Consider the following 21,298-nt stretch of genomic DNA (forward strand, 5'->3'; position numbering starts at 1 on the left):
CATGGTACACACTCACCACCCACTGTGTGAATCATCTACTGCTCACCCCACACCCCAAAAACGCCAACAAGAACTTCAAACTGTTTTAAAAGCGAATATGTGAAATGCTTTTATTTGAGAACATATGTTTATTACTCTTGTTTAATCAAGTAATCCGCATGTGTGGGGTGGGTGGGGGTGGGTGTGTGCGGATTATCTGGTTGTGGTTTTCCACAATTTATCTTTATTCTTATCTTATCTGTCTATTATAATCAATGTGCAATATAGTAGGCTATGCTTATAATTCTATTCAAATAATGTTTCTTAATTCTTTCTGTTTTTACATTAAGAATACTAGTTATTACCTGCAGTGTGTGAATGTATGTAGGAAACAGTGTATGTGATATTTTTTACATTTGTGTCTTCGTAATATTCGTAAAAGCTGTTGTTGACTTTTACAGTTATGGTCCCCACGTTGTTTACTTGTCTATGCTGTGATAATGCACCTGACCAAATTTCTCCAGTTGGAGATAATAAAGTTATTCTTATTCTTATTCTTCTTAACCATGCTCCAACTCCTCCAAGCTCTCTTCCCTGTACGCTGTTTACTACACCATGGTCTCTTCTACCAGTACAATGAAACAATGTTTTACACCATTTCAAATGTGTCTTTTTTCTTTTTGGGGTTTTACCCACACTGACTGGTACTTTCATTTCTGAGCCATTTGGAGAGTGATCCACCAATAAACACAACTGCTAAACCTCTGACTGCCAAACTTAAAGATGCCACATGTAATGTTATAGATTTTATGTGTACTTGTACCAAAATGACAAAAGCGGACCTTTTCTGACACTCTGTCTGGACCCACAAGGAACACATCTTTCAAAGACTGATGCTGTACAAGAATCACACAGAGACTTTAATCACATAAATCTTTCTTTTTGTTGTTGCTGTTGTTTAGTGGGTTGTTTTGTTGTTGTTGTTGTTGTTTTGTTGTTGTTGTTGTTGTTGTTTTTTGGGTTTTTTGTTTTTTGTTTTTTTGTTTGTTTATTTTTTGTGTTTGATACTGTGCTTGGCATGAGGGCATGTCAAATTCCTCATTCTCTCCATCCACTCTTCCCTTAAGCACCGTCCATAAAAGCGTTCCTATCCCATCAACAAGGTAGAACAGACATACAAACCAGAGTTCACCGTCCATAAAAGCGTTCCTATCCCATCAACAAGGTAGAACAGACATACAAACCAGAGTTCACCGTCCATAAAAGCGTTCCTATCCCATCAACAAGGTAGAACAGACATACAAACCAGAGTTCACCGTCCATAAAAGCGTTCCTATCCCATCAACAAGGAACAGACATACAAACCAGACTTCACCGTCCATAAAAGCGTTCCTATCCCATCAACAAGGTAGAGCAGACATACAAACCAGAGTTCACTGTCCATAAAAGCGTTCCTATCCCATCAACAAGGTAGAACAGACATACAAACCAGACTTCACCGTCCATAAAAGCGTTGCTATCCCATCAACAAGGTAGAACAGACATACAAACCAGAGTTCACCGTCCATAAAAGCGTTCCTATCCCATCAACAAGGTAGAACAGACATACAAACCAGAGTTCACCGTCCATAAAAGCGTTCCTATCCCATCAACAAGGTAGAACAGACATACAAACCAGAGTTCACCATCCATAAAAGCGTTCCTATCCCATCAACAAGGTAGAACAGACATACAAACCAGACTTCACCGTCCATAAAAGCGTTCCTATCCCATCAACAAGGTAGAACAGACATACAAACCAGAGTTCACCGTCCATAAAAGCGTTGCTATCCCATCAACAAGGTAGAACAGACATACAAACCAGACTTCACCGTCCATAAAAGCATTCCTATCCCATCAACAAGGTAGAACAGACATACAAACCAGAGTTCACCATCCATAAAAGCGTTCCTATCCCATCAACAAGGTAGAACAGACATACAAACCAGAGTTGTATATAAACTGTGATGACAAAACATTTGATTGATAGCAAAGAGGAGGGAATCCAATCGACAAACTCAATCACCAACACCTGCACTGGAATCCCATACTGCTGACAGTACTGACAAGAAAACACAAACTGGGAGCAGTTGCTCATATCTAAATTACAAACACATCACTGAATGCCCAAGCTGCATTTCATCACCCTGGCAGTTTTGACATGAAAAATAATAACAGTAAAAACAAGAGAGGCAAGGCCTTCAAGACTCACTTGTGATACACTTTTAAAAAAAATCCAAGCTTTTTATGTATTGAGTATAATTTCAAAATGTAATGTTTAAGATGAGAAAGATCAGTTTAAAGCAAATTATGTCCCCTAGCATTAATTACAGAGTAATTTCCCTTTTTTACTGTCTGCACCAAAACGTTTGCAAAATAAATAAAACTTCCATGCTTAGCAAAAGAAGTTCCTGTTTGAACAGAAAATGATAATAATGACTGCTCTTGTTGTTGGGTCAGAATATCAGATCAAAGTGCCAAGTTTAGAGAATACAAAAAATATAAATATAACTGTAAATGCAGTTTGCATATAATTAGGTTTCTTTTTTTTCTTTTCTTTTTTTTTTGGTGCCCATCCCAGAGGTGCAATATTGTTTTAAACAAGATGACTGGAAAGAACTGAATTTTTCCTATTTTTATGCCTAATTTGTTGTCAACTGACAAAGTATTTGCAGAGAAAATGTCAATGTTAAAGTTTACCACGGACACACACACACACACACACAGACAACCAAACACCGGGTTAAAACAAAGGCTCACTTTGTTTACACAAGTGAGTCAAAAATGAGCCAAACAGTAAAAATGCCTTCAATTACCGGCAGACTGATCTCACCCGAGCGTATAGACTGATCACACTCAAACCTGTGTTTTCAGGAGCACAAAGTGTATTCCAAACCCTCTTGACACGTGATACAAACAACAACTGACCCACACAAGGACACGACTGAACTTCCAATACATGTCCCACACCTTTGCAATATTTCCTGTCATCAGCATGCCGGGTGGTCACGATGTGATAACGGTATGAATCACCTCTGATACACCCACCACACCTGTAGAATCTTGCCTCTTAAGTCACTCTCTCACAGCACTGTACGCTTGTTATCAGTACAAATATCTACCACTTGTCTTAACGCTAAACTATGCCTGTGGTACTGGTGCATGATCTTCTTCCTGGGCTTTCTTTTTACTAAGACTGTAAGAGTGAAAAGGATGCAATGAAAAGAGGGAAAACTATTTTTTGTTCTCACTTTCACCCCAACATAATTACACACACACACGTGCGTGCGCGTGCGCGCGTGCATATGCACTTACATTTATTCAGTCTCTTGCATAAACACAAAATTGTACTCTCCTTTCTCCTACTTTCTAAAGCACTGCTCAGCATGAATGTGTGTGTGTGTGTGTGTGTGTGTGTGTGTGTGTGTTTATGTGACTGAATGTACATAGATACAAAAATGATACATGCATTTTCATTTACATGTATAATGTGTGTGGGGGGCAGGGGTGTGGGGAGTGGGGGAGGGGGGGGGGAGGGTTGGGTGTTTGCATCGGTGTGTGTGTGTATAGGTGTTTATATGACTGAATGTACACACATATATATGCATCTTCATTTCCATGTATAATCTGGGGGGGGGGGGCGGGGGGGAGGGGGGGGATTACTGTAGCTGCTCTCACCCCATGTGTGTGGTACTTCCAGTCTGTATACCTGTTATCTCTGTGGCTGCTCTCACCCCATGTGTGTGATACTTCCAGTCTGTATACCTGTTATCTCTGTGGCTGCTCTCACCCCATGTGTGTGATACTTCCAGTCTGTATACCTGTTATCTCTGTGGCTGCTCTCACCCTATGTGTGTGATACTTACAGTATGTATACCTGTTATCTCTGTGGCTGCTCTCACCCAATGTGTGTGATACTTCCAGTCTGTATACCTGTTATCTCTGTGGCTGCTCTCACCCAATGTGTGTGATACTTCCAGTCTGTAAACCTGTATACCTGCTTTCTCTGTAGCTGTTCTCACCCAATGTGTGTGATACTTCCAGTCTGTATACCTGTTATCTCTGTGGCTGCTCTCACCCAATGTGTGTGATACTTCCAGTCTGTATACCTGTTACCTCAGTAACTGTCCTCACCCTATGTGTGGTACTCCCCAGTCTGTATACCTGCTATCTCTGAAACTGTCCTGAGCTGCTGTCACCCTATGGGTGTGATACTTCCAGTCTGTAAACCTGTATACCTGCTTTCTCTGTAGCTGCTCTCACCCAATGTGTGTGATCTGTTATTTCTGTAGCTGTTCTCACCCTACCAGTAGTACTGGTTCCCATTCTGCATGTTTAAATAAACTAAATATGCATACAACAGACATTATCCAATGTTGTATACTATTCACAAGTCACCATGAGCAACAAAAATAACCGTTTGCTTATCATATTGGTCATACTGTTTTTGAGTTCCACATTCACAAACTTTTTTCTCTGTGTTTCAATGTATCTATACCTTCCTTCTGAAGCTGTAATCATTTCTCTGTTGATTTCATGGGCAAATCCCAACACAGATTCTGCAATATGACTTTCAATACAAAACATCTTCCCATTCTTAAAGAAAACAAGTGTAAGATGGACTGAATGTGTACATATGCACATCTGTGAGCACACAATGCACTCTCTCTCCCCCACTGACTCTCTCTCTCTCTCTCTCTTTGTCTCTCAATCTCCCCCACACTCAGAGAGAGAGAGGGAAAGAGAGAGAGAGTAGAATACTAACCTTGAAAAAAAAATTATAAAATTATGTAAATTGCAAGTTTGGTCACAAGCTCTGTTCATCCGCTGAAAAAATCTTCCGGCCACTTCCGCACCTCACAACTATTTTAATGTTGATCCCATAACGCCATGAATACCAGCTTTCTGTCACTGACACCACAATTCCACCTCCCAATTTATCTTATTCACTCAGCAACACACGAAGTTATCACCTGGCAGTCTGATTCTGTCCTCCAACGACTATCCTCCACGACACCACAACTTTTACATTCACCAGCGTTGGTCCTGAATTCGGTGGAAGGGAGGACCATACGGTTTCCAGGCTCTTTGGTTTGGTTCCAGCAATGTAGTGTGCGCTAAAAACACACACTCAAACCTCCCCCCTTCAATTCTCACTGCTCGGTCATCAATGGACGCGCTGATGAACTCAGGCCTACTACGTCTCGGAAGAGAGACTGAAAAGGAATGCCAACTGCACAGGTAGCAGTGCAAGTCGGGCAGGTAAGAGGCAGGACTGTCTGTACAACATAAAAGCAGGCGGGCCTGCAACACTTTACTTCTGCACGGGGGAGGTTTATCTGCTGGATCTTTTGCGCTGTTGGCGCCTCGCTCATCGCTGGCTTACGCAAGGGGGGTGGGGTGTGAGGGGGCGGGAGACGGAGGGAGTTAGTAGGCTGCCGTTTCGTTGGGCTGCTGTCTGTCACTGGTACTGACTGCTGCTGCTGCTGCTGCTGCTCTGTGTGTGTGTGTGTGAAGAGAGATGCTGGGAGAGTATGGTAGCTGTGTACAGACTAAGGCTGGGCCCTCGTGACTAGACGCTCGTGCAAAAAAAAAAAAAAGAAAGAAAGAAAGAAAAAAAAAGAGAGTGTGCGTCTGGGGGAGGGAACGGGCGCGGGGGGAGGGTGGAAGTGAGGAGGGTACATCACTGTCTGGCTGAGTATATATGCGAGACTGCCGACAGTAAACCAAACGGACAGGTAGACACACAGGAAGGGGGAATGGTTGGGCGGAGTGAGGAAGGGGCGTGAGGGGTGCTAAAGTAAAATACAATTAAATAAATGAATTAATTAAAATAAGCGTGTGGTGGAGAAGCGGGGGGCGCGGGAAGTTAAGTGGGGGACCGTAAGAAGACGGAACCAACGAGTTTCAACAGACCTTGACAGAACTGTGGTCATGGTGAGAGTGGTATGGCGCCGGAGAGCGGTGTGGGAGTGAGGGGGGAGGCCGGGGGGCGGGGGGGCACTGTATGTCTGACTGTATGCGGAAAGTGGGTGGATGGGGGGATTAGGGGGTGGTACAATAACGTTCCGCGTGTGCTACTCAGCTATGCAGACACAAAACAGTAAGTTGTAGGTCTTCCTCTGTCTGGCTGGTCGCTTAGACTCTCGCTGTCTGCACCCTCTCCCATCATTCCCCCCAAAATCCAGATGTGTGTGGCGGGAGGGGGGCGGGTGTGTGTGTGTGTGTGTGTGTGTTTGTGTTTGTGTGTGTGTGTGTGTGACGTGTAGTGTATGCGTGCTTGCGTGCGTATGCGCGTGTGTGTGCGGTGTGTGTGCGTGAGTGAGTGTGTGTGTGTACGCGTGCAGGCGTGTGAGTGTGTGTGTACGTGTGTTTGTGTTTCTGTGTGTCTGTGTACGTGTGCGTGTGTGTGTCTGTGTGTGTCTGTGTACGTGTGTGTGTGTGTGTGTGTGTGTGTGTGTGTGTGTGTGTGTGACATGTAGTGTATGCGTGCTTGCGCGCGTATGCGCGTGTGCGTGCGGTGTGTGTGCGTGAGTGCGTGTATGTGTATGCGTGCAGGCGTGTGTGTGTGTACGTGTGTTTGCGTCTCTGTGTGTGTGTGTACGTGTGCGTGTGTGTGTCTGTGTGTGTCTGTGTACGTGTGTTTGTGTGTGTGTGTCTGTGTACGTGTGTGTGTGTGTGTGTGTGTGTCTGTGTACGTGTGTGTGTGTGTGTGTGTCTGTGTACGTGTGTGTGTGTCTGTGTCGTGTACGTGTACGTGTGTGCGTGCGTGTGTATCTGTGTGTATGCGTGTATGCACGCGCGCGGCGCGTCAGTTAATTTGTTGACGCGGAGACAGTACATCAGTATAAGCCACAAAACGGCCAGACAGGCCAATTTTCACCCACTTCACTTCTTGTCTTCATTGATCATTCCCTCTAATAGCCTGACGTCAGCTCATCTCACTAGTGACCACAAACACAAACACACACACACACACACACACACAGAGTCACAGCCTCTCTCTCTCTTTCTGACACACACACAGTCACAGTCTCTCTCTCTCTCTCTCTCTCTCTCTCTCTCACACACACACACACACACACACACACACACACACACATACACACACAAACACACACAGACACACACAACACACAGACACTACTGTACATGCACACACGTATGCATGCATGCACATACGTATGTACATACATGTACACATACCCACACACACACATGCACACGCATGCACAAACACACACACACACACACACACACACACACACACACACACAGATGCCTACATTCACAATACTGAACTAATGCACAGAAAATCAAGAAAGTGAGATAATGAAACACTGAGTAACACTTTTTTTTTTTTTTTGTAATGAAATAATAAATAAATAAATAAACAAATAAATGCCATCAACGAAAAGTAATCATGACTCTCAAACTGGATTTTATCTCTTTGAGAAAAAATATCCATCCTGTCACAACCCCCTCCCCAATTAACCTCCGACCCCAGGCCCACAGACAGGCAATGAAGAGAGAGAGGAGATACAGACTCAGAGACACAATGGGAGACTGACAGAAAGAGAAGAAAAAAAAAGTGGAGAGAAAGGTCACATAAAATAACTCCATGAAGGACTTAACCTCGATCCAAGTCTGGACCTCAAGGCCTGACTAAGCGCGTTGGGTTACGCTGCTGGTCAGGCATCTGCTTGGCAGATGTGGTGTAGCGTATATGGATTTGTCCGAACGCAGTGACGCCTCCTTGAGCTACTGAAACTGAAACAAGTCTGGACGCTGGTCATCTCTCTGCATAACCAGTTCTACCCCATGAGAGGGTGCTAATCCGCCCGTACAGCTAACATGCACACTCAAACCATCACTCTTCCAGGGTGCCCTCTCATAGTATTGAACTCTTGCTTAAGTAAAAGTTAAAACTTTACCTTCCAGGTTAATCCCGTTTAATCAATCAGTCAATTATATGCTCATCTTATTCCTGATCATATAGCTGAGTGATGATAATAGTCTGATGGTATGCTCACAATAACCTCTCTTATCTCTGATAGAACAGAAGCGATACTGAGCTGAGCAAGGTGTTCTGGGAGTACAGAGTTACATCCTATGTACGGACTAGCTGTACAAGGTATACATGCTCGGGTGTCATCATGGAATGATTCATTTCATGACAAGCGAGGAGAGAAAGGCTTCCTGTTCCTCAGCATACATTACCATAACCAACATACTTCCTGTTCCTCATCATAAATTATCATAAATTACCATAACTAAAATACATGCGACTGAGTTCCTATATTGTCAGATATTGTCCTTTTTTGTATGTTTGCTTGTTTCAAACAATTAAAGGATAATGCCGAGTTGTAGCTTGTGTTTCTTCCTGTTCATGATGATATGTTATCACAGCTTATGTCTGACTCATATCTCTATACATAAATTACCATACCTGAAACACAAGCACTCGAGTCCCTATATAGTCAGATCCTGTCCAATTTTATTTGACTGCTTGTTTTAAAGTATAATGGAGAATTGTAGCTTGTGTTTGTTCCTGTTCCTGATGATACATTATCACAACTTATATCTGACCCATACCTCTATGACCGTCCTTGAAAACTATCATAAAAACACCTGGTGTATGACACTAATGGTTCATGAAGTATAGATCCACAAAAACAAATTTAAAACTCACAGGATCATGTCAGAGAGAGAGAGAAGAGAGAGAGTGTGTGTGTGTGTGTGTGAATAGCTCAGCCACACATACACTCTCCTCTCTGTGTGAAAATATACATTGATAAAGGTAAGTACCACTGTTGACTGAAAGAAAAAGATATTCCCCACTCCTTACCCCTCTTACTGAGAAAGAACCCCCCCACATCCTGTTTAAACAAATTCCTCTCAGTACATTCCATCTCTTACCTCAAAGTAATTGAATTCGTGAACTGACTTATTTTTAGTCTCCTGTCACACACATACACATGCACAGACACAGTCTCATCATGTGAGTAAACACACACACACACACACACACACACACACACTTTAAGTACTGTATTTTTAGTGCACATATCTCATGTGCACCCTCATACACAGGCATATACCTTAATGTACATGAACATATAAGACTAAATGCGTGCACACACACACACACACACAGCCACACACACACGCACACCACAACATACACACACAAACCAGCTCTACAGTCTCTCTCCACTCACCATTCAACAAAAGTTCTTTTCTAACATTCCAACCAGTCCTGACCTCTGTCACCTGTACACAATGTCAGCTGGCACCACACCTATCACACAATACCATATATCACTCCTGCAACACACAGGTGTTTCAATCATCTATCCACACAGCTGACTCCCTCCCCAGCTCAGCCCTCAGCTGTCATTCCTAGGGTCATCAACGACACACCTAGCAAGACAGGTACGGATGGCGTTTAACCTTTGCTTGTGAAAGTTGTGCTCTTCTTCTCATCCACCTCCATACAGTAAAGGACAGAGAATAACTTCACTTTCTTCGCAACAAGCTACTCGACAAACATCACAACACACTGACCGAAGTGAAGAGACCCGCAAGAAACCACAGGTGACTCACCAGGTGTCAATGGTACTCCACCAGGACCACACTGCAGTGCTACACTAACTCAGAACTAGACCAGCAGACACACAGGCCCCTTCTCACTGACAGCTTAGCAGGGTCACAGAGGCTTAACGTGACAGCTAAGGTCACCCTACCATGACGAGGAGAGGGGGGCGGGGCGGTTAATAAAGTCAGGAGAATGAAACAGGTGTGTCAGCATGCTGCAGTTTACCTGCCAGGGTAGTAGGTGTATTAGGGTTCGCCTGATCCCTTTATCTGCAGTGCTTAATAACAGGTGTGTCAAATATTAGTACTACAGAGTAGTCCTGTTGAAGTGCTATGAAAAGTATTACTGTAACTTTTGATTCATGACCCGTCTTGGGCTTACTTCTGTGTTTGTTCTTTCTGTCCACCAGAAGTGCAATCATTTTGTCTGAGAGACAGACAGACAGACAGACAGAGAGAAAGAGGATGTATGTGTATGTGTGTGTGTGTGTGGTGTGTGCGTGTGTGTGTGTGTGTGTGCATGTGTGCGTGCGTGCGTGCGTGCGTGCATGCATACACAAATCCATGTGTGTTTATATGTGTGTGTTAGAAGTGCATGTTGTAGTGCTATAAGTGCATGTTGTACAAGTACAAATGTGTATGTGAATGAGAATAGCCAATGTATCTGCAACTCTGTGTGTGTGTGTGTGTGTGTGTGTGTGTGTGTGTGTGTGTGTGTGTAAGTGGTCACCAAGCTATGTTTAGTTACAAGTGTGCCTCCCATAATGGTAACAGCATTAAGTACTGCTGCCAGTAATTGTAACTGATACAGTACTCTATGATCACTCTGCTCTTTCCAACAAGCAGACGCCTGTCTGTGTGAGGTCTATATTCATATCTTGTATATTTGTCATACATGGGCATTATGCATAATGCTTACAATATTTTTCTACTGTTTTAATGTGCATGTGTGTGTGGCTTCAACTTATGTGTGAGTTTCTGTATTTATATACACATGTGTGAGTGTGTGTTTATATATATCTATACGTGTGTGTGTGTGTGTGTGTGTGTGTGTGTGTGTGTGTGTGTGTCTGTCTGAGAGTGTGTCTGTGTCTCTCTGTGTGTCTGTGTCTCTCTGTGTGTCTGTGTGTAGGTGGATCTTTATGTTGTATCATGTCCATACTTACACACCATCAAAGAAGCCATTTTTCACTTCCAATGGTGATATGAGCAAACACAGACACAATTTTTGGATCTGCAAGGACGCATACCTCATGTGTGTACACAAATGGGGCTGAGGCGTGAGCATGTGCATACATCCATAAACATGAAGAGGAGGTTAAGGCATGAACATATCAACACAAATGCTGACTTGTGAAATTAAAGGCTTTCCACCCTTGACCCACTTCCACCCTGAGACTATCAACTGCAACAGCATGGACTTGAACCATGGACTTTTGGGACAATGTCTGACACACAAACCAAGGATTCCATTATTGCACAGGTCTATCTCAATCTTTCTTCTTTGTTCGTTTCCAAACCTGAATGTTTCTGGGAAACACAAACAGGTGTGTTGACGATCAATAGATATTTAACTAAGAGAATGCTCATGGCAACACGGGGTTCAATTCCAGATTTAAAATCAATTTAAAAATGAATGGCAATCAAAGAGGATGTGAAAGTAATAAAACAAATCAAACCTTTACAGACTGATGGGACATGGGTTAGAAACGTTACCACAGTGACTGTAAAGCCCTTAAACTGATGATGCTTATCAAATTTTAGAACACTGATCCTGACAGTTCAACTAAAATGGAACCTTTGACAGTAGTTACGTTAACAAGTAAGAAATTTGTTATTGTCGATGATTATTCCTTCCTGGTAGTCAAAAGTCCGACAAAGATGATACAGACTGTTTGTCTTCAACTGAGGGCAATGACAGTTTTAAACTCTTGGAAATGGTGACTATTTTTATGTCAGTCTCAGATATGTATTCTACCCCATTTCTCATCTTCTGATTTCTTCTCCTTTCCTTCTGTACGCCCCCCCACCCCCACCCCCCACCCCCTCCACACACACATTCACACACTCTTTCTCTCTGCCTCTCTCTCTTGCTTCCCCTTCACCCCCCACCCCCACCCCCCACCTCCCACCCCTCACACACACACACACACTCATCTCCCTCACCCCTGCCCCCCACCAAATACTAGTTCCTTCCGCATCTCCCTTCTTACAGTACACATCCCCACCCTACCCACTTACACACTGTTAATAACACAGCCCTCCTTCTAAACATGGATGCACACTGTCACACCCAAAGCAGCATAATGACATAATGACAGCCTCCCGTAATGAGGCTGGACCTTGCCTCACACATCATTATCCTTCGGGGCTGGAATGGGGAGGAGGGATGGGAGTGCAGGGAGGGTGGGGGTTTGGGAAGGGAAGCTGCACAGTTTAAAAAAAAAATGTCTACAGAAAACCTATCTCACAGAGAAAAAGAAACAAAAACAAAACAAAACATAACAAACTTGCTTCCTGTAAAGACCGAATCTCACTCACTTGTGTCTCTTCCAACAGAGCTGTCTACCATGGGCCTGCGGGCAAACTGCACACACATAGTACAGGCACTATTGGAATGCTGACATGTACAGCAAGGAATGAAACTGTGCTGCATTTGGTCATTTTTATTTAAAGTCTTAAAAACATATGGTTATGGGCAAAGCATACTGTACAGTTAACAAAAAATTGTGCAAAAAAATCTTACAACAAAACAAAACAAACTTGCTTCCTGTAAATTTAAACACTGAATCTTGATCACTTGCGTCTTTTCTCACACAGCTCCCTACCCTGGGCCTGAGGGCAGACTGCTCACAGGCATCATCAAAATGCTGATATATATACAGTGGCAAGGACAGGGGTGAAATTGTGCTACATTCCACATAGCCTTGTCACATCATTCATGTGCAAACTTACCTCAGGGTTAAACAGCTTGCGGGGAGAGGGGTGGGGGGTGGGGGGTGGGGGGGCGGCATTGGAGACCTGTGTACAGGATCATTGGAGTGTGTGTGTGTGTGTGTGTGTGTGTGTGTGTGTGTGTGAACTTAATGCATTCATTTAACTGTTTTTTTGGTTTATTTATTCTAATTTCCTCATCAAGGACTGACCTGCAGGCTGGGTTAATATGTGGGTCGTACATCAACTCCTTTCTTTCTCTCTTTCTTTTTTAATCTTTCATTTTATTTTAGCTGGTAGGTTTAAAGGATCAGCCGAAATGCTTCGACACCTCTTTGAAACTCTGTGTGTGTGTGTGTGTGCGTCTGTATGTCTGTGTGTGTGTGTGTGTGTGTGTGTGTGTCTTTCTGTGTATGTGAGTGTGTGTGTGTGTGTGTGTGTGTGTGTGTGTGTCTGTGTCTGTGTCAGTGTATCTGTGTGTGTCTGTTTGTCTGTCAGTCTGCCTGTCTGTCAGCATATGGTCATCACAGGCACACTATTGCTCCCTTCTTTCTCACACATGCATGTGCTCACATATTGTTGCATCCCAAACATGTATGTGGATGCATAAATTGTGTGTATGTATGTGTGTGTACAAGTTCTCAGTTACAGAGAGAGGCACACACAGAGACAGGAAGAGACAAAGACACAGAGAGAGAGACACACACACAAGCACGCACACAACCCACACACACACACAACACTCCTCCACCTCCCCTCCACTCCCCCAAACACACACACACAGTGCAGCTCAAGAACATTGGTTAAGCTGAAATTCACAACACATAGGCATACAGTCTCTCTGAGTGAGCATGACAGACTGTATACATTCTCAATCTCTGCCTAACATAAAGCAAGAGACTGATTGCGTGAGAAATATGTCAATGGCCAGACTGAATAATGCGTTCTACATGGTGAATCGTTCTGTATCTCTGGTCTGTATCTCACACACATACACATATGCATAGTTATGTGTCTGTGTGTGTGTGCGTGTGCGTGTGCATGTGCGTGTGTATGTGTGTGAGTGAGTGTGTGTGTGTGTGTGTGTATGTGTGTGTGTGTATGTGTGTGTGTGTGTGTGAAGAGAGAGAGAGAGAGAGAGAGGGGGGGGGGGGAGAGAGAATTAGAAAGTGTGCTCATGTACTCACAAACACACACACACACACACACACACACATGCGCACAGAATGTTTTGTATCAAAAATTAAAATTGTCTGAGATTAATGTGCTTATCAACAACATGAACATACCATAGCCTAACATGACAATGTTATCATTCTCTCTGCTCTGCTTCTGCAAAACCAATGAACCATGTACGCAGAAAGTCATGATGTGCACATGCTCCCATACTTCATTTATCAATCTTCATCCGTACCATTGTTGTTGTTGAAACATTACCGAAATAATCCATTATCCCCAGAATGAAAAAATAAACAGGGTAAGGTTGGCCTTTGGGTCTGGCCTTCTTTTTTTAATGGTTCTTGAGTCATTATTCCTGATAATGTTGGACATTCGACTCATTTCTTTGTCTATTTCTAGGAGAATAATTAAACTGTAACATCTCGATCGACATTTTGCAGCAAATCACCCGATGACTATGTTAATTTTATCGCGTCAACTGTGTACGGTTGGGCTCCAGCTTTGGCTGCAGGACAGAGGAAACACAGTCCTAAACTGTTGCATTGATAGACCGACACTTCACAATCTTTCCGATCAAACCAGCATTGGGGTAACCGCTAAAAACAAAAACAGCAAAATACTTACATTTATCTTCTACTTTCCCGTGGCAAGTTATGAGTATTTCGTCGTAGCGGAGAGTCTGCAGTGTGCTTGACTTCGTCAGCGTAACCTATCACACGATTGTGATGCAGACGATCAGTCAGGAAACAAATCATTCTGAGTTGTCTCCCATAGTCCTGCGATTTTTCAGTTTCAGCACCACCACAATCAGTACAGTTTCTCGTCGTCTCTCACTATCAAGTACTTGAATATCTTAATATACAGCACGACAGAACAACAAATGCATATACGAATGTATAATTTGCACAGGCAGGGAAATCACTGTCATTGCAGTAATTTGTTGGAACATGGCAGACAAACACTGCGCATGTGCAACTACATTTCATTCACGTGCAGGCGTATTTGTGAATTTGGCGCGTGTTATTCTGAACCACCTGCAACATTATTTTGTGTTCCATTATAACAAAAATTGTCGATTAAAAACTAAAAATCTGCTTTGCTTAGAGTAAGTCGGTAGCTGTATGGTCTCAAGGTAAATGTGAAAGCTTCATGTTTGTAATAAAATTATTTGGTTTTTGATTTGTTTGCTTGGTTGTTTTGTTTTTGTTTGTTGTTGGTTTTGACAGTGTTGGGTATTCATTTTTTTCTATTCATTTGTTTGATTGATTGATTGTTGTTCCTGTACGTTGTTGTTGATTTCACAGACTCGGTCCATCAAATCCACAGATCGTTTCAGTTTGCACCACTGTGACATACGTGAAATCCACTCAGATGTGCATCATTCCTCACTCTTATATACTCAGGTCTGTTCTGTTCTGCTCTCTCTCTCTAATTACTGGAAATATATTACTGATATGAACCACTCATGCAAGACCGGACTGTCTGGAAGATGAGGAAATAGCCTTATTTACGTTAACTCTTTCCATACGAACGGCGAAAGAGACGACGTTAACAGCGTTTCACCCCAATTACCACCATCAAAATATTGCAAGTGGAAGACTCTTATACTGAAGAGGTGAATGTTGACAAAGAATACCACAATTCTGACGACGGAAGCTGAAGTTTGGGTCATTGAGACACACACTGGACATCCGAGGGGTCTGTGTAGAGGAGAAGAGAGGACTGGCCGTACTGAGTGAGTTAAGGGCTCGAAGCTGGACACTCACGGCGACGGAAGGCCCTCAGTCAATTCAGTGGGCACGCACACCAGCTCAGACACACATCAGTGCAGACACATGGACGATCAAATTATTGTGTATCATATTTACCGTTCACCTCATCACGTACCGTGACTGACCGGGGGGAGGGGAATGGTAACGGTAGTTGCGGGGTCACAAGGTTAATGTCATTTCAGTATGTCACGTGCTGCGATGTTCAGTTTCTTTTCAGTGTTTGATTCACCGGCTTTCTAATCATTTAGTAGTGCCAGTGTGTGTGCCAGTGTGCCGGTGTGTGTGTGTGTGTGTGTGTGTGTGTGTGTGTGCGTCCCCGAGTGCGCGTGTGTGAATGGCATGCAGTGTGTATGTAGGTTTGTCACACACACACACACACACACACACACACACACGATCCAAAATAATTATGCACCCCATTGTGCGTGATCGACACGCGTGAGCTCTTCAGTTGCAAACCCCACACCCCTCTGTCTCCCTCCTCTCTCTCTCGCTCTGTCAAGAGGGGAGGGACGAAATGGACGAATTGTTGCGAATGTTGGGGATATAATTATGTGCGTTGTCAATGAAATTTTAGAGAGCCTGATGAAATATTTTAACAGTGTTCAACTGAAGCCCACGGTTCTTTCATGTAAACAGTCCATAATTATATACAGTTCATTCAAATACGGTCACTGTTTATGATTTCAAAGTTGTTTTCTATATCTGTGCTATATTGTACTGCTATTTAAGTACATGTGGGGGAAAAAAAAGCCGAGTCTGAAAATAACAAAATAAATGTGTTGCCATGTCGTTCAGTGGCGACTTCAGTTTCTCTTTATCTCCCCTTCTTCTTTATCTACCTCCCCCCCCCCCTCCCCGCCCCCACTCTCTTTCATTCTCTCGGTCTGTCTGTCTCTTCCCGCTCTCTCCTTCCATCCCTGAAAATCTTCTGGCACGCGCGCGCGTGTGTGTTGGCCGGGATGCGGGTAGGTGTAGGGGGAGGCACACGCTCTAACACCACCATGAAACTGAAATTGGCTGTCACACCTTGAAAGTCAGAAAGCACCAGGTATAATGGACTGGTAGAATTCTATAAACATATTTGAGATATAACACCGTTCTTTGAAAAACAAAACAAAAAACGGCAAAAAAATGTGATAATGGCGTAATCATGTTCCCTACGAATGGTCGTAGTCGATTGTTCAAGAACCATTACATAAAAGGCGATCTTAACTGATAATCCAGATAATTATAGAGGCGTTTCGTTAGTCAATGCATGCAGTGAAATTTAGTTTTATTCTGAAGAAAAGCTCCTGACTGGATAGAAAAAAAAACTGGATTAAGGGCACGGTGAAGAACAAGCTGGTTTTAGAGATCATTGATCACTACTAGAGTATCATTTTAATGTTCATGTCCATGGCCTTGAAACAACTAAGACATGAAATGTGTATCCTTTGTAGACTTTGGAAAAGTCTTTGATTATGTAAATCATGGAAGGCATAGCATTCAACTTTCTACTGGATTGATTATATATACTGCTTTTCGCAGATGAAGTGTTATTTTCGGATGTTTTAATTGGTCACGCGGCCAGCGAGTCTAGGATTAGTGTTGATATGAAGAAAAAAACAACAACAACCGAACATTGGTACAGAAATATGGGGTCTCTCAGTCGGGTTATCGAGAAATAAGTTTAGGACAATACAATCACATGCTTCACCGCCCACTGAGTACAGCGTGCACACTGACAGTAGGTCTAAAGACCGAATGCACATCGAGATCGCTGACAGCTGCCTCTCTCTCTCTCTCCCTCGCTCGCTCTCTCATTCCTGCAGAACACATCTTTCTGTGTTTCTGTCTGTCTCTTTCTCCCGGCTCTCTCTCTTCGTCTCTCCTTCTCTCTTTCATCCCAGCTCCATCCACACAGATCTTCAGTCCTGCTGCCGGCTAGACCGGCTCAGCAGCTGTTGCTAAAACTGAAATTCCGCTGTATGTCATCTGTACTGTCTCTGGCAGCAGAGGGAATGAGTGTGTACTGCAGCTCAGTGGCAGCTACAAAAAAATAAAATGAACCCCGCACGTTAATTACAGCCGTCAATATACTGTTTTTTTATGGACAAAATAGACATCCACTTACGCTAAAACACACAAATGACAGTCATACACCTGTACACACACACTGTGACACGCACACGCACACGCCGCACATCCCTCCCACCCACACCTGCATGCACATTGACACGCACGCACGCACGCACGGCACGCACACACACACACGTGACACCGTGACACACACACACACACACACCGTGATCACACACACACACACACACACACGGAGAGAGAGGCATGCACACACGAATAGGCCCTCACATACACACACACACACACACACAGATGATACTGATGACGATTTTCCTGCTTCATCACCCCTGCTGCTACCTCTTCCCTACTGTCAACCCACCCCCACCCACCAAATTCTAGCTGTTAAAAAAAAAAAAAGAAGAAGAAAAAAGCCGTGGTGTTGTTGCCCTTTTAATTGTTCTCTTTCATCTGTTAATTAGCACTTGTTTCCATCCATGGAATTTTAACTAACAGGGTATTTTTGTGTACCCTAAAACAGTTTACAGAATGAAACGTTTAATAACTGATTGCACAGACAAACAGACAGACAGACAGTTTAATAACTGATTGCATAGACAAACAGACAGTTTAATAACTGATTGCATAGACAGACAGACAGACATAGACCACAAAAGCGAAGCCTTCTTAATTCTTCTCCTTTAATAACTTTTCCTGAATGTGGCTTAAAATGTTTGTGCGCCCTACGTCATATGTGTACTGTCCCCCCCACTGACACCCCCCCCCCCCCTTTGCCGTACGTCGTATGTGTATAGTCATTTCGATCTGAAATGCATGTATGGAAGGCTATCGAAAAAGCATAGACATTAAATTTTGATCTTGTGCGTTAATGTACGACGAATTCGATGTTCTATCCAAGTTTTTCAAAGGACCTGGTGTTAACGTGTGTGTGTGTGTGTGTGTGTGTGTGTGTGTGTGTGAAAATTCAATGAGTGGAAATGTTCAGGAAAATGCAAAACTGGGTGGGGGGTTGGGGGTGGGGGGCTATCGAAAAAGGCTCTTTCTGCTATTGTCCATATCCACAGAAATCACCCTTTTTTTTTTTTAAATAGATATTTCTTTATCTATTTTGATACTCATTGTATATTGTAGGCGAAGGTGATCATTTGGACTATGGACAACCCACTCAACTTTTCTCGAGAATTTACAAAACAGGACGCCTCAGCACGCCTCCACACAAACCCCACCCCCCTCCTCCCCCCTCACCTGGCCCCCTCGCCCGCACAAATACGAGATCCTTTCTGATTATTTTTTCTTTGAATCTTTCATTTTTTGTCTTTGTTTCTATATTTCTTTCTCTCTTTTTCTTCAGTTTTGCGTCTTCTGTTCTTTATTATTATTTTTATTATTCAGTCACCCGACCTGCCTCTCTGTATTTCTTTTATGTTAATCATCCTTCCTGGAAATACTGTGTCTGTCAATACCAAATTTAGCCGAATAAACATCGCGGGAAAAATTATTTCCAGTCATACCAAATAATACGTTGTAAGTCTTCTGGATGAGCCGTATTTCCGGATCGTGAACGGTTTATTTCGTTCGTTCAATCTTACTACAGTGCTTTGGGTTTGTATCAGGAGTGAGTCTAGAAGGTCTTGGATCTATTTTTATTTTTGTTGCTGTTCCTGTCATTAATTGCTGTTGCACTTTCGATATTTAAAGATTGTTGATTCCGCTGTTCTACTTTATCCCTTTTCCGTAGTATATCCCCCTTGAAACTCCATCTCATCCACCAACCCCACCTCCCAAACACAAACATACACACACACACACTTGACACGTCTAATATAACTCAAAGTGAAAAGACTTTAATGAGAGAGAGAGAGAGAGAGAGAGAGAGAGAGAGAGAGAGAGAGAGAAGTAAAATAAACAAAATAGATACTTAGGGAAAAGCGGGTCGTGTGATAGGGGTAGAGGAGAAGGCTGAAAGACGACATAACCTTCGAAGACACACTGTGTGATATTTGAACTCTCTCTGAGAAGGAGAGCCAAGAGTATGTATGCCTGGTATGACAAGGACCTACTTTATTATGTCTTCATCCCATGTGGGCTCATCAGCTGTCTCGTCAAGACCTGTGTCATTCTCCATGGCATGTGACCCTGAGAAACCGCTCATAGTTTACTGGTTTTCAGTTCAGTATAGCGGGGGGAAATCACTATTCAGTGACTCTCAAAAGCTGCCCAAGAAGGATGGTATCAAGAACCATAAGCAGGAAAAAACAAAAAAACAACAAAAGCACAAGACTACAAAATATATTGTGAAAACAAAAGAGAGAATTACAGCAACACAAGATTCGCATGTGAGAAGAGCTGGATATCCACTCACTCGACTTGTATGCTTTTGGACGATAGGGACCTGAGTATTCAGATTTCTGAACGAGAAAGAAAGAGTGAGAAAAAGAGAGACCGTGTGAAGGTATATGTGCGTGAGCACGTGCCCATACGAGAGTGTATGTAATTGATCACATCTTATTTAACAGTTGTTTCCCTCCTTCATTCAAAGTGCTTGATCGAACATCGCTTCCCTAGCTTTTTCCTCAAACGAGATGCAACAGGAGACAGGTTCCAAATATCGAACAAGACGCGACGGGCGCAATAGCCGAATGGTTAAAGCGTTGGACTTTCAATCTGAGGGTCCCGGGTTCGAATCTCTGTGACGGCGCCTGGTGGGTAAAGGGTGGAGATTTTTCCGATCTCCCGATGTGCAGACCTGCTAGTGCCTGAACCCCCTTCGTGTGTATACGCAAGCAAAAGATCAAATACGCACGTTAAAGATCCTGTAATCCATGTCAGCGTTCGGTGGGTTATGGAAACAAGTACATATCCAGCATGCACACCCCCGAAAGCGGAGTATGGCTGCCTACATGGTGGGGTAAAAACGGTCATACACGTAAAAGCCCACTCGTGTATATACGAGTGAACGTGGGAGTTGCAGCCCATGAACAAAGGAGAAGGAGGAGAACAAGACACGAAGCTTTTTAGGCTTGTGTGATTCCTGCTCATTTAAAAAAAAAAAATAAAAAAATAAAAAAAAGGAGGGAAAAAAGAAGAAAATCCTACAAAAGTGAAACCATAAATGCAGGGGAATGGGAGGGAGGATGGGTGAGTGGGGAGTGGGTGGGTGTGGCGTACCAGTTCTTATATATACGTATATGGGCTTACTGATCCAAATCATATTTGTCTTCTTAATTCTTCTCTCTTCGCCATCTGGCACACCCATCAGCCAGCGTCATGTTTCCTTTTTTCAATATCATGATATAGATCTAGATCAAAGTTTTCAAACTTTCCCTGCCTTCAAGGATTACGTTCGACAGCTGAATGTCATACTGTTAAGGGCAATCCTATCGGTTGTCTACTGTGTACACTGACTGACGAAAACTCATGGTAAAATCCTTTCCCACAATAGGAAAAAGCCAGATACAAAATACAGACATCACCATTTATTTGTGTATCCCATAATATTTTTCCTTAATAAATGAAGGTGAAAAAATATATATAAAAAATAAAGAGGAAGCAAACAAAATTGAAATTAGATTATTTTAAGAACATTCCAAATGCTCACATCCACACTGACAAACATGTGAACGCACACACTTCTATCTTTGCACATACACCTTACATTTGCAAAGATCAATTAAGCATCATCAACACGCAGGTGTTGCAAGCATAACAGTAAATGC

General features: G+C 43.0%; 1 protein-coding gene across 7 annotated transcripts in view; it reads right to left on the reverse strand.

The window, feature by feature from the left end:
• The window catches only part of LOC143302338 (uncharacterized), a 114,341-nt gene extending 99,825 nt beyond the window's left edge, over nucleotides 1-14,516 (reverse strand). For 4 of the 7 annotated variants that reach the window (XM_076616963.1, XM_076616964.1, XM_076616966.1 and 1 more), the window contains exon 1: nucleotides 4,784-5,354. The gene's annotated coding sequence lies outside the window, so the exon portion shown is untranslated. Of the gene's footprint in view, nucleotides 1-4,783; nucleotides 5,355-12,156; nucleotides 12,203-14,352 lie in introns of those variants that run through there. The other 3 variants (XM_076616967.1, XM_076616968.1, XM_076616962.1) reach the window with 2 other exon arrangements.
• Nucleotides 14,517-21,298: the final 6,782 nt, after the last annotated feature.

The sequence above is a fragment of the Babylonia areolata genome, chromosome 29 (genome assembly GCF_041734735.1).
Source record: "Babylonia areolata isolate BAREFJ2019XMU chromosome 29, ASM4173473v1, whole genome shotgun sequence".
NCBI classification, from domain to species: domain Eukaryota; kingdom Metazoa; phylum Mollusca; class Gastropoda; order Neogastropoda; family Buccinidae; genus Babylonia; species Babylonia areolata.